At 35.0% G+C, this 11,076-nt stretch overlaps 1 pseudogene; it reads right to left on the bottom strand.

Moving 5' to 3' along the window:
• Positions 1-314: 314 nt before the first annotated feature.
• On the bottom strand, positions 315-6,946 carry LOC149555220 (heavy metal-associated isoprenylated plant protein 26-like; annotated as a pseudogene).
• Positions 6,947-11,076: the final 4,130 nt, after the last annotated feature.

The following is an 11,076-nucleotide window of genomic DNA, read 5'->3' as shown; positions in this document are numbered from 1 at the left end:
GACCTTTGCTTATTTCACATTGTGGAGATCTACAATAGCAAATGATATCATGCTTTACAAAGCTTACTAGAAGTCGTTTGCTACTATCATCTCTCTCTTTTCTACTTTTTATTCATACATTTTTTGTGGCTTACCTTATCTGCTAGAAACAAATGCCCCTCACTTATTTTCAAAAAATCTTATTTTACTATGATGGTACAATTTATTTACATCATCCACATATAATTGAATTGAATTCAAATGAATTGGAGAAGTATTAATATATTATTATTGTTATGTACATAATTGAAGAGAAGAGAGAAAAGCATGGAAGTCTACATGATTGAACAAGCATTTGGATTATCATCTCTAAAGACAGAGGTATATCTTTCATCACTTCTCTGTAGATTGGAGAAAGTGGGGTCCACACTCCTCACATAACTAGTAGGAGCCCTTTTATCGTAGAAATCAACTGCATATGGAGTCGATGCTAGATTATACAGCTGGTCAAAACTTCACTTTTTCCCCATCTTTCTCCTCACCATCCTCAACACCTTGTTTGGATCCACTTAACCCATTATGGTCACTTTGCATTGCTTTCTATCCACTTCTGATAGTGTTATGCCTACCAATTGCACCCATATCAAATTAATAATAATATTTTCTCACTCACACCCATGCAAGGAATTGCATGTTTAATAAATGGAAATTTTTTATGAATCCCACAACCTCACCTTTCATATTTTCAATTGCTTTCCTCACTTTTCTTTTGCACCCTTTGATAAAACACAAGATACTGAGGAGAAACTCATAAAAGAGGTCTGAGATTGCATTACTAATTCATCAATATATAGAGAAATACATAATAAATTCTAAGTGCATTGTCTATCATAGTTAGATGCATTCTTAGCCGTGGATAGTGAAGCACACAGCTGAGCAGTTGGGTGCATGAACAGCTAGTGGGTTGTTTGTCTATGCTAACAACTTTGTCAACATTGGTGTGATTGATTTATGCCTTCGAACACCCTTTGTAGTCAATATGAACTTTTTTTTGGGATATGAAGCCCAACATGTCAGTTTTAGGTAGCTTGGGCAGCTGTTTGTCCATATGTGATTAATTGGCAAATAATTGTTAGAGTTACAAAAAATAATTATTTATTTATTAATTGACTCCTTGTGGAAGCCACTATTAACCTATTGGATAGCTTGTTTTAATCAAGAAGCAACTAGAAACTTCATGGTAAGGAAACAACTAGAAACTTCTTGGTTGAGTTGTCTTGATCAGGAAGCAATTAGAAACCTCTTGGTTGAGTAGTATAAAAGGAGGTCAAGGGAGGCATTTGGAGAACAAAATAGTACAGAGAACAACAAGAGTTGTAGAAGCATTTGTAGTGTTAGCAAATGAGTTTTTAGTGATAGCAAACAGTCTTGAAGTGTTAGTAAGGGCGTAGTGATAGCATTAAGGATAGCAGTGAGGAATACTAGCAAGACAAATTAGGAGGTTATCTAAATTCTACCAATGAGAGGCAAGGAATTTTGTATCTCTTGATTTGTTGAAGTTAATAAATTTTCCATCTACAGAACTAGTTTTCAGAGGATGATTTGACCATAAAAATTGTTTTCTTTGTGGTCTTAATTTCTTTCCATATTTAATTGGTGAAGTTGAAGTTATGTTTTTTTTAATATTAGTTATGAATTTGTTTTCGACAATTTAATAATAATTTATGATAGGATATTAATAATTAGTGACCACAATAGTGTTAATTTTCACATGGTATCAGAGCATTGTTGAGGGTAGAAATGTTTTTCCCTAGGAAAGAAATTTTGATCTCTTTAGAATTATTATTGCTTTAATCCCTTGAGATAGCTTCAGCTAGTTTGAGGGATTAGGATAGATTGGATGGTGCCTCAAATTTTGTTCTCTAGAAGGCCAAAATTTCTTTATTGTTGAAAGAGAATGGTATAAAGGATTATGTTACTAGTGGGCTAGCTATACCAATAGATGTGACACATCTTACAACATATAAGAAGAACAATGCCAAGACGAGGAGGATTATCCTTGATAGTGTTAAGGATCGTAATGTTCCACATATCTTAGAGGTAGATACCACGAATAAGATGTGGGATGCCATTTTGAATATGTACCAGAATGCTATCACCAAGAGGAAGATGATTCTCATAGAGAAGCTAAGGAATATCTAAATGAACTAGGGAGAAGACATTACAAGTTACCTTACTAGGATTAGACTTGTCAAGGATGAGTTAGCAGTTGTTGGAGATAGTCCTAGTGATGATGAGCTAGTGAGAATAGCCCTAAATGGGTTTTCTAAATAGTGGAGTGTCTCGATTCAAGTTGTCAATGGATGAGATACCTTACCGAGTTGGGATCGACTGTGGACTAATTTGACTCAAGAGGAGTTTAGACTGAGTATTGTCAATGGATTCAACAAGAGTAAGAAAAGTGAGGTGGAATAGGAAAATGTTTCCCTAGCAAGGCAGGGGAAAGCAAAGAAGGGATCTATAAAAGGATCAAACATACAAAGTAAGAAGAAGAAGAAGGACCTTTCTAAGGTCAAGTGCTTTGGATGTCACAAGTATGGTCACTATGTTAGTGACTGCCCAGAAAGGAAGAAGGCAAAGAAGCAGGTGGCATCTTCAGCAAGTGTAGATAAACTCTCTAGTAGAATGGAAGATGAATTTGCACTTATAGCTTGCATGGTGAACTCAACCTCATAGACTATCTGGTATATAGATATTGGGGTGTCATGTCATATGATAGGAGTTAGAGATTACTTCTTTAGTTATAAGGAGGAGAAAACCAATATTCAAATTTCTATGGGAAACTTGTCCAAACTCAACCCAGTTGGGAAAGGGATTGTTCAATTTTAGAAGGAGAATGGAAAATTAATTCTAGTTCATGATGTGTTGCATGTTCTAGGATTAGGTGTGAATTTGATTTCCATATTTGTTCTTTAGGATAGGAGGTATAATGTACTCTTTAGAGTGACACATTTGTTGATTAAGCACAAGGATTGGAAATCATCTATAACTATTGGAGTTAGGAGTGGTTGCCTTTACAAGTTGTAGTTTGATACTCCTAAGGTACTCATTAGCATCACTAATCCTAGAGATCTTAGAGAGCTATGGCATAGGAGGATGGGCCATATTCATCATGGAGCACTCAAATTGCTTTGCGAGATAGTGACAGGTGTTCCAGAGGTGAGCACAGAACATGATGATGTTTGTAAGGGATGCATGTTGGGGAAGTTTGCAGAAGAATCTTTTCGAAGGAGTGACACTAGATTTGAAGGTGTTCTTGATCTAGTACATTTAGATGTTTGTGGACTAATGTCAATAAAGTCTATTAGAAGATATGAGTACTAGGATAATTTTAACGATGATTTCTCCAAAAAGGCTTGGATAAAATTCTTGAAGACCAAGGATGAGGTTTTCAATTTGTTCCGAGAGTTCAAGGCTCTTGTGGAGAACTTGACAGGAAAGAAGATAAAGATTCTTCGGTTAGACAATGGAGGTGAGTACAAAGGAAACAACTTCCAAGAGTTCTATACTAGGGAAGGAATCAAGAGAAAGTGGATTGTTCCTTACAATCCACAACAAAGTGGAGTTGTTGAGAGGAAGAGTCGTTCTATATCAGAGGTAGAAAGAGCCATGCTACATGACTAAGATATGCCCTACTACTTATGGGAAAAAGCATGTAGTACAATAGTCTACATTCAGAATAGGGTTCCACACAAGGTGCTAGGGAGGATGACGCTAGAGGAAACTTTCATAGGTAAGAAGCCTGATTTTAGCCATTTCAAAATATTTGAGAGTTTGGATTATTGTCATATTGCAAGTGATACACGTACCAAGTTAAATTAGACTATAAAGAGGGGCTATTTTGTTAGGTACTATGAGACCTCAAAGGCATATAGGATTTTTATCCCTAGGACCAAAAGAGTTATTGTTAGATGTGATGTTAAGTCACTCGAGGACAAGGCATTTAGAAAGTCTAGAGATTTTCCAGTAGATGATTAGAGTGAGCAGCCAATAGAAGCTCCAAGGCCTAGTCAAGGGCAGCATAGCACAAGTACAATTACTAGTTTAAGTGTAGGCTCAAATGGTCAAGTTTCACAAAGCATGGAGCAATAGGTGCAATAGGAAATGCATCTAGAAGACTTAAAGGTTGATATCACATCCTCTATAGTTGGTAGGAGGAACCATGAGGTTCAAGAGGCATAAAGGGATATTCAGGAGTTTGTGAGAGCTCCCAGGAAGAGTACTAGATAGCAGAGACAACTAGCCAAGTTCAATGACTATGTGACATTAGTTAATCAATTGGTAGACAGTGAACCTTCTAGCTATCAAGATGCTATAGAGCATTAGGTATGGTGAGATGCTATGGTTGAAGAATATTCTACAATAATGCAGAATGATGTGTGGGAGGTAGTTCCTAGACCAATAGATAGAGCAATAGTTGGATCACACTAGATCTATAAGATAAAGCACAATGTATATGAAAGCATCAAGAAATACAAGGTGAGGTTCGTGACCAAGGGGTTCTCTCAGAAGGAGGGAATAGACTATGAGGAGACATTTTCTCTAGTGGCTAGGTATACTTCTATAAGAGCTATGATCTCCTTTGCAACATAGATGAGATGACAAATCCATCAAATGGATGTCAAGACAACATTCCTTAATGGTGAGTTAAAGGAGGAGGTATACATAGAGCAACGAGAAGGCTGTGTAGTACACAACAAAGAGACCCATGTGTGCAGATTGAAGAAAGCATTGTATGGACTCAAGCAAGTTCCCAAAGCATGTTATGAGTGCATTGATACTTACTTGCAAAAAATGAGCTTTGTGAAGAGTGAAGCGGATGCTAACCTCTACTACTTGGTGGTTGGGGGTGAGATTCTCATTCTTGTTCTTTATTTGGATAACTTTTTTCTTACAAGTTCACTAAGGTTCATAGAAGACTGCAAGGGGGACTTTGGACTCATGCACTACCTTTTAGGCACGGAGGTGTGACAAACAGATGTTGATATTTTTCTTGGTCAAGGGAAATATTGCATTGAAAGTTTGAAGAGATTCAGGATGGATCATTGCAAAGCCATATCTACACCCATGATTACGAATCAGAGGAAGGTAGATACATCTGAAGAGAACGATGTAGATCCCACCTCATACAAATAGTTTATTATTTTTCTTATGTATTTTGTCAACACTAGGCTAGATATAACATTTGCAGTAAACTCTTTAAGTCAGTTTATGGTTGAACCAAAGAAAATACATTGGATAATGGCCAAGCATATATTGCATTACTTGCATGGTACAATTGAGTATGGGATCAGATATGTCTGAGGTGAAGGCATTAGGTTGATGGGCTATAGTGATGTAGACTTGGTAGGAAGTACAACGGACAAAAGGAGCACTTTAGGGTGTTGTTTTAGTTTGGGATTAGGAGTTGTATCTTGGTTTAGCAAAAAGTAAAAATTTGTGTCTTTGAGTTTAGCAAAAGCATAATACATAGTAGCTAGCATGGCGACATGTGAAGCTATATGGCTTCAGAAATGTTAAGTAGCCTTGTTTGGTCAGAAGGTTGAGACTACTATGATACACTGCAAAAATCAGAGTTGCATCAAGTTGTCTGAAAATTTAAAATTTTATGATAGGTCTAAACATATAGACATCAGATATCACTTCATCAAAGATTGTGTACAATGGGGGGTTGTTTAGCTATAGCACATACCTACAGAGGAACAGGTAGTAGACATTCTAACAAAGGCATTGGCGAAGGTGAAATTCTATCTTCTTCAGAGATAAGTTGGGTGTTATGCAAAATAGCTTCCTTGCTAAGAGAGAGTGTTAGTTTTAGATAGCTTGGATAGTTGTTCGTCCATGTGTGATTAATTAGCAAATAATTGTTTAAGTTATGAAAAAATAATTATTTGCTAATTAATTGATTCCTTCTAGAAGCCAATAGTAATCTATTTGTTAGGTTGTTTTAATCGAGAAGCAACTAGAAACTTTTTGGTTAGGAAACAAATAGAAACTTCTTGGTTGAGTTGTCTTGATCAAGAAGCAACAAGAAACCTCTTGGTTAAGTAGTATAAGAGGAAGTTAAGGGAGGCATTTGGAGAACAAAACACTATAGAGAACAAAAAGAGTTGTAAAAGTATTTGCAGTGTTAGTAAATGAGTTTGCAATGATAGCAAATAGTCTTGCAGTGTTTTCAAGGGGGCAGTTATAGCATTGGGGATAGCAGTGAGGAATATCAACAGGAGAAATTAGTTGGTTGTTTGAATTCTGCTAGTGAGAGGCAAGGAATTTTATATCTCTTGATTTGCTAAAGTTGATATATTTTCCATCTGCAAAACTGGTTTTCCCATGATGATTTGTCCAAAAATATTGTGCTCTTTGTGTTCTAAATTTCTTTCCATATTTTATTGGTGAAGTTGCAGTTGTGTTATTTTTCGATATTAGTTGTGAGTTTGTTTTCAATAGTTTAATAATCATTTACAATAGGAGATTAAAATTCAGTGACTGCAATAGTATTAATTTTCACACAACAGCCATATCTTTTCATTCTCCCTCTTGACTTTTCATATTCATAAAGTTCTATATAATGATTGTGTGCAGCTAATGGATCGGCTAATTAATACAAGTAATTTCTTGCTATAGTGTGGACGTAAGCAAGTTTTGCCAAACCAGGATAAATCTGTGTTATTGTGTATTTCATCTTCTTTGATTCAAATTCTTTGCTGCTTATTATATTTACACTCTCAACACAACCGTCTGCAATCACATAACATCAAAGATTAATGAAACAAGCAGCTTTAATCTTTTCATGAAATCTAATGTATATAATTTGGGGAAAATCAGATACCTGAAGTTGTTTTATTTTTTTGGGCTGCCGAATAGTCACTCCCTCGATCATGCTTCCACTTAGAACCATGGCACCCATCTTCGGCGTTAGCACTTTTATTTTGTCAGTGAAACATCTGTTTGGTTTTTATGTTAGCACTTTTATTTTGTCAGTGAAACATCTGTTTGGTTTTTATTTGAGCAACGTTTAAGATGGGTGCCATGGCTCTAATTGAAAGCATGATTGAGGCAGCGACTATTCGGCAGCCCAAGAAGATAAAGCAATTTCAAGTATCTGATTTTCCCCAAATTATATACATTAGATTTCATGAACAGATTAAAGCGGATTTTTCTCGAACAGATCATGGAAATACAAAGTATCGATTAGATTGACGAACAAAACGAATGCTATGCCGTGGATTTATAAGGAAGATGATGTGATGCAAAAATCTATTTTCTGGGAGCTTTACTAACACGCGTGTTATTAAATTGGGAAAATAATTGCAGATGGAGCGGGAGAGAAAATGTGCGGAGATGGAAATGGAAAAGGTAATAATATTTGGTGGTTGCTTTCGGCGAAATAAGGGGCACGTCCCCAAAGAGAAGGAATGAAGATAAATTAATATTTGACATGGACTTCAAGACGTGAGGAATGGCAGAATGTAAGGTGCAATTGCTTCTCCAGCATGGCCAACTGTAAAGTACAACTACTTTTATTACTTTTTCTCAACGGACATTCATCGGAACAACATTTCGATTTTACGCTGCCCTTTGTTACGGGAAACAAGTCCCGTTTTCACCTCCCCGTTCATAATTAATAACAAGGTTGTAAGCATAGAGAAAAGAAGAGAAGATATGTATTTTATCACATGCAGCGGCTTAAATAACAAAGCCACCTGAGTTTGTGGTGTGGTGCAGCTCAGTTTTCTAAAAACCGGAGTTATCGAAGCTTGTCAAATGTCTCACTCGGCACTTCCATCTTTCTTGGTCAATGTTTCAAAGTAGAGCTGCGACAACTAATATTCGGGCAATAGAAAATCTAACCCTATAATGGTCCCATCGGGATGTGTGAATTGTTATACTTGAATAGATCAATAGACATCTTCTCTCGATTTAGTTCAATTTCTGCCACTACAAAAACGGTAACGGAAACAGGGATCTAGGAAAAGTGTCATGTGATGATTAAAGTATATCATGAAGGAGAAAATCCACAAGGAGATGCGAAGGGAACCATGGGGAGCTTACAAATAGGTGGATGATGCAAATAAGAAATTCCCCATGGAAGATCTCTGAGTTAGGGTTAGTAGAGGATAAGATTTTTGTTTCCTCCGCAAAAAAATAGTTTTTCCCAAAAGAAACTTAAGGCTTCAATATATCATCAAGAGTCAAAAGGATCATGCTATACTATTAGTGATGATAAATAATATATTTCAATTGTAGAATGAGAAAGAAAATAATTTGTTCTTTAATATCAAAGTAAGAAACTTCTACATAAGCATAGATTTTGAATCAAACTAGATGTAGAGAGGATTATAGATAACAAGGAATGAAGATGATTACAATAGCTCAGGAACATTGAAGGAGAAGGAGGGAGTAAGGTATGCCCACTCACTTAAACACAACCAAGATTATGGATGGAACCAATACATTGTAGAACCATTCAAATAGAGAAGTAAAAAAATCATGAGGCAAAAGGAAGCAAGGAAAAAAGGGAATTTGAGAAAATAATGTTCACCCTCATACACAAACATTTTGGAAATTTAAATAGAAATCATTTAAATAGAAAAGGGGAGCTTCACTCATAGTTTGTTACTCATAAATATTATGGAAATAAAAATGGTATTTTTTGTGGCCTTGATGAACTCCCTTCTAAATACATTTGTATTTTCTTGGAGGAAAATCATGTAAGTAAATTAGTAACATGATTGAAGGGTATTTAGATGCTCATTAAATTGGGATAAAATGACCAATTTTATGATAAAAGGATAAATCAACACATGATAAAAAAAATTAAGGGCAAAACATGTTTTCTTTGTGCCCTATTGATTAGATACTTTTTGGTGGAATTCTCTTTCACCTTCAAAAAAATGGAAGGTAATGAATGGCGTGCCTTATCAAATGTATGGCATGGACATTTTTATGAAAGAGTGGACAACACAATTTAATCCCTACAAGTTTCAAACAGAGGTTTGACTAATTTGGATCTTCCTATAAAAAACTATCCATAAAATAATACAATAATGAAATCCTAAAAAATGCTAGAAAGAATATTGGTCCCTTCATTTAGGTGGACAAAATTTTGAAGGATAATACTTTGGAATGTAGAATATGTCTTAGCTTGATCCATCATTGTTGACTTCCTCAAAAGATAGAAATCCATATTAGATGGGGATTTGGGGGATAAAAAATAGAAATAGAAAACTAATTAATTGTGTCTTAAATATAAATCAAAATGGTATGGGTATTTGGAGTTTTAAAGTACAATATTCCTTAACCACAATCAAGCCAACTCAAGAAATTATCAGATTGGGGAATTTCACATAACAAATCAATAATATGAAAGAGAACCTAAAGGAAAACATGGTTGAAAACTAGGAGTTTAAAATAATAAACTTGATGAAGAGGGATGGAAATCAAAATCTCTCTACAGAGAGCTAACCTACAAGTGACCGCTAAATTTTTGAAACAAAGGATGAGGAGTTTAGAGAGGAAGAAGGTGAATTTAATAGTACCATAGAAAAATTATTGGAAGGTATGGGTGAAGAAGAACACACCAAGGAGAACATAGATAAAATAGAAAAAATACCAAAGGAAAAATAATATGAGTACATTACACTTTCTAGTAAGTAGGATGGCTATGCAAGTCTTGGGCTAGAAGAGGAAGAGGATATTCAAAAGAGGAGGAAATATATGAGGAAGAAGGGTAGGATATGCTTGTAGAAAGATGGAACTAATAGTCTCAGTCAAATTGAAGAAACCTAAAATCAAACCTTGTTAGAGCATGTATATATGCTCTTGTAGACTCTGAATTTGCATACCCACATTTACAATTAGGCTACACTTGTGTAATTACTTTAGTGTCTATTTCTAGAGTAATTCTATAGGTCTAGTTGAGACCTTGCATTGTTATTTATCCTGTATGGATGCTTAGAGTCATTTTTAGTAGCTATATTCAAGTGTCAACTTTATATTATTGACATATTTTGTTGTCATGTTGTAATTTTATAGCATGATTCCTTTAGACACTAGACAACCACATAGATGTTTGTGTTCCATGCATTTAGCCACCACTATCGTAACATTCAAATTTCTATCTTGTGCATGCTTTTCACTTGTTAGTTGTTTTTGTCGGTGGAATGACCCAAAATCTTGTAGAATGTCTTGGAAGCCTCTTTTTCTTCATCTTCTTTCCTTTAAATTCATGATGTTACCTCCATTTAATCTATCTTATTTCTTAGAGATCTCTAACAAAAAATTTGGCAATATTCTTCTTCCTCACTTGTGTCTTTGAAAATCTTGGGATTCATGACATCTGTTTATATCAATATTATTTTATTATTTCATTCAATATGGATTTTGCCCCACTAGTAAGGTTTGTTTCTATTTTCAAATATCATGTACAATAGGATTTCTTCTCCATCTATGGAGGTTTGATTCTATTATTTTTTAATAGTTCATTCAATATAAAAATATTTACCTTTTTCCTATTATGGTGGTGAAAACACCAAACCTGAGACTTGACTAAGACAAGCCTTTAAATAGCCACAAAAACACTTCTCCCTCATCATTTTTGTCAATTTATCAGTTCAAGCATTTAACCATGCATATATTTTATTATAGTTAACTATCTAGTTGATCTTTATTTTTAGTACATAATGTTTATTTTTTATTTGAGGGAAATGGGTTTTGAAGGGACCTGAAACTATATAGAACTATATTTTGAGGAGGTTCTGGAACCCCATCTTCAAATAATTTGAACACTAAGAACCAACAACCATCAAGAAATAATATCCCATCAAAAATATAAACAAAGCACAATTTTCAACATCTATGGGCCAAAGCCTAAACAACTAAAGGATTTTACAAGACACCCTAAACCTTAAGGTAAGAAAAAACCATGGGTTCTACAAGGCACCCATAAACATGCAATGAGCTCCCCTAATATTTACAATCAACCTCATAAATTTTCACATTTAAGAAACAACTAGAAAAATCTTTTTTTTTAGCATG

Source organism: Cupressus sempervirens, chromosome 5 (assembly GCF_028749045.1).
Source record: "Cupressus sempervirens isolate cs-2001-9-10 chromosome 5, ASM2874904v1, whole genome shotgun sequence".
NCBI classification, from domain to species: domain Eukaryota; kingdom Viridiplantae; phylum Streptophyta; class Pinopsida; order Cupressales; family Cupressaceae; genus Cupressus; species Cupressus sempervirens.
The sequence above is the reverse complement of the archived record's forward strand: the minus strand, read 5'-3'. Positions and strand labels throughout refer to the sequence as shown.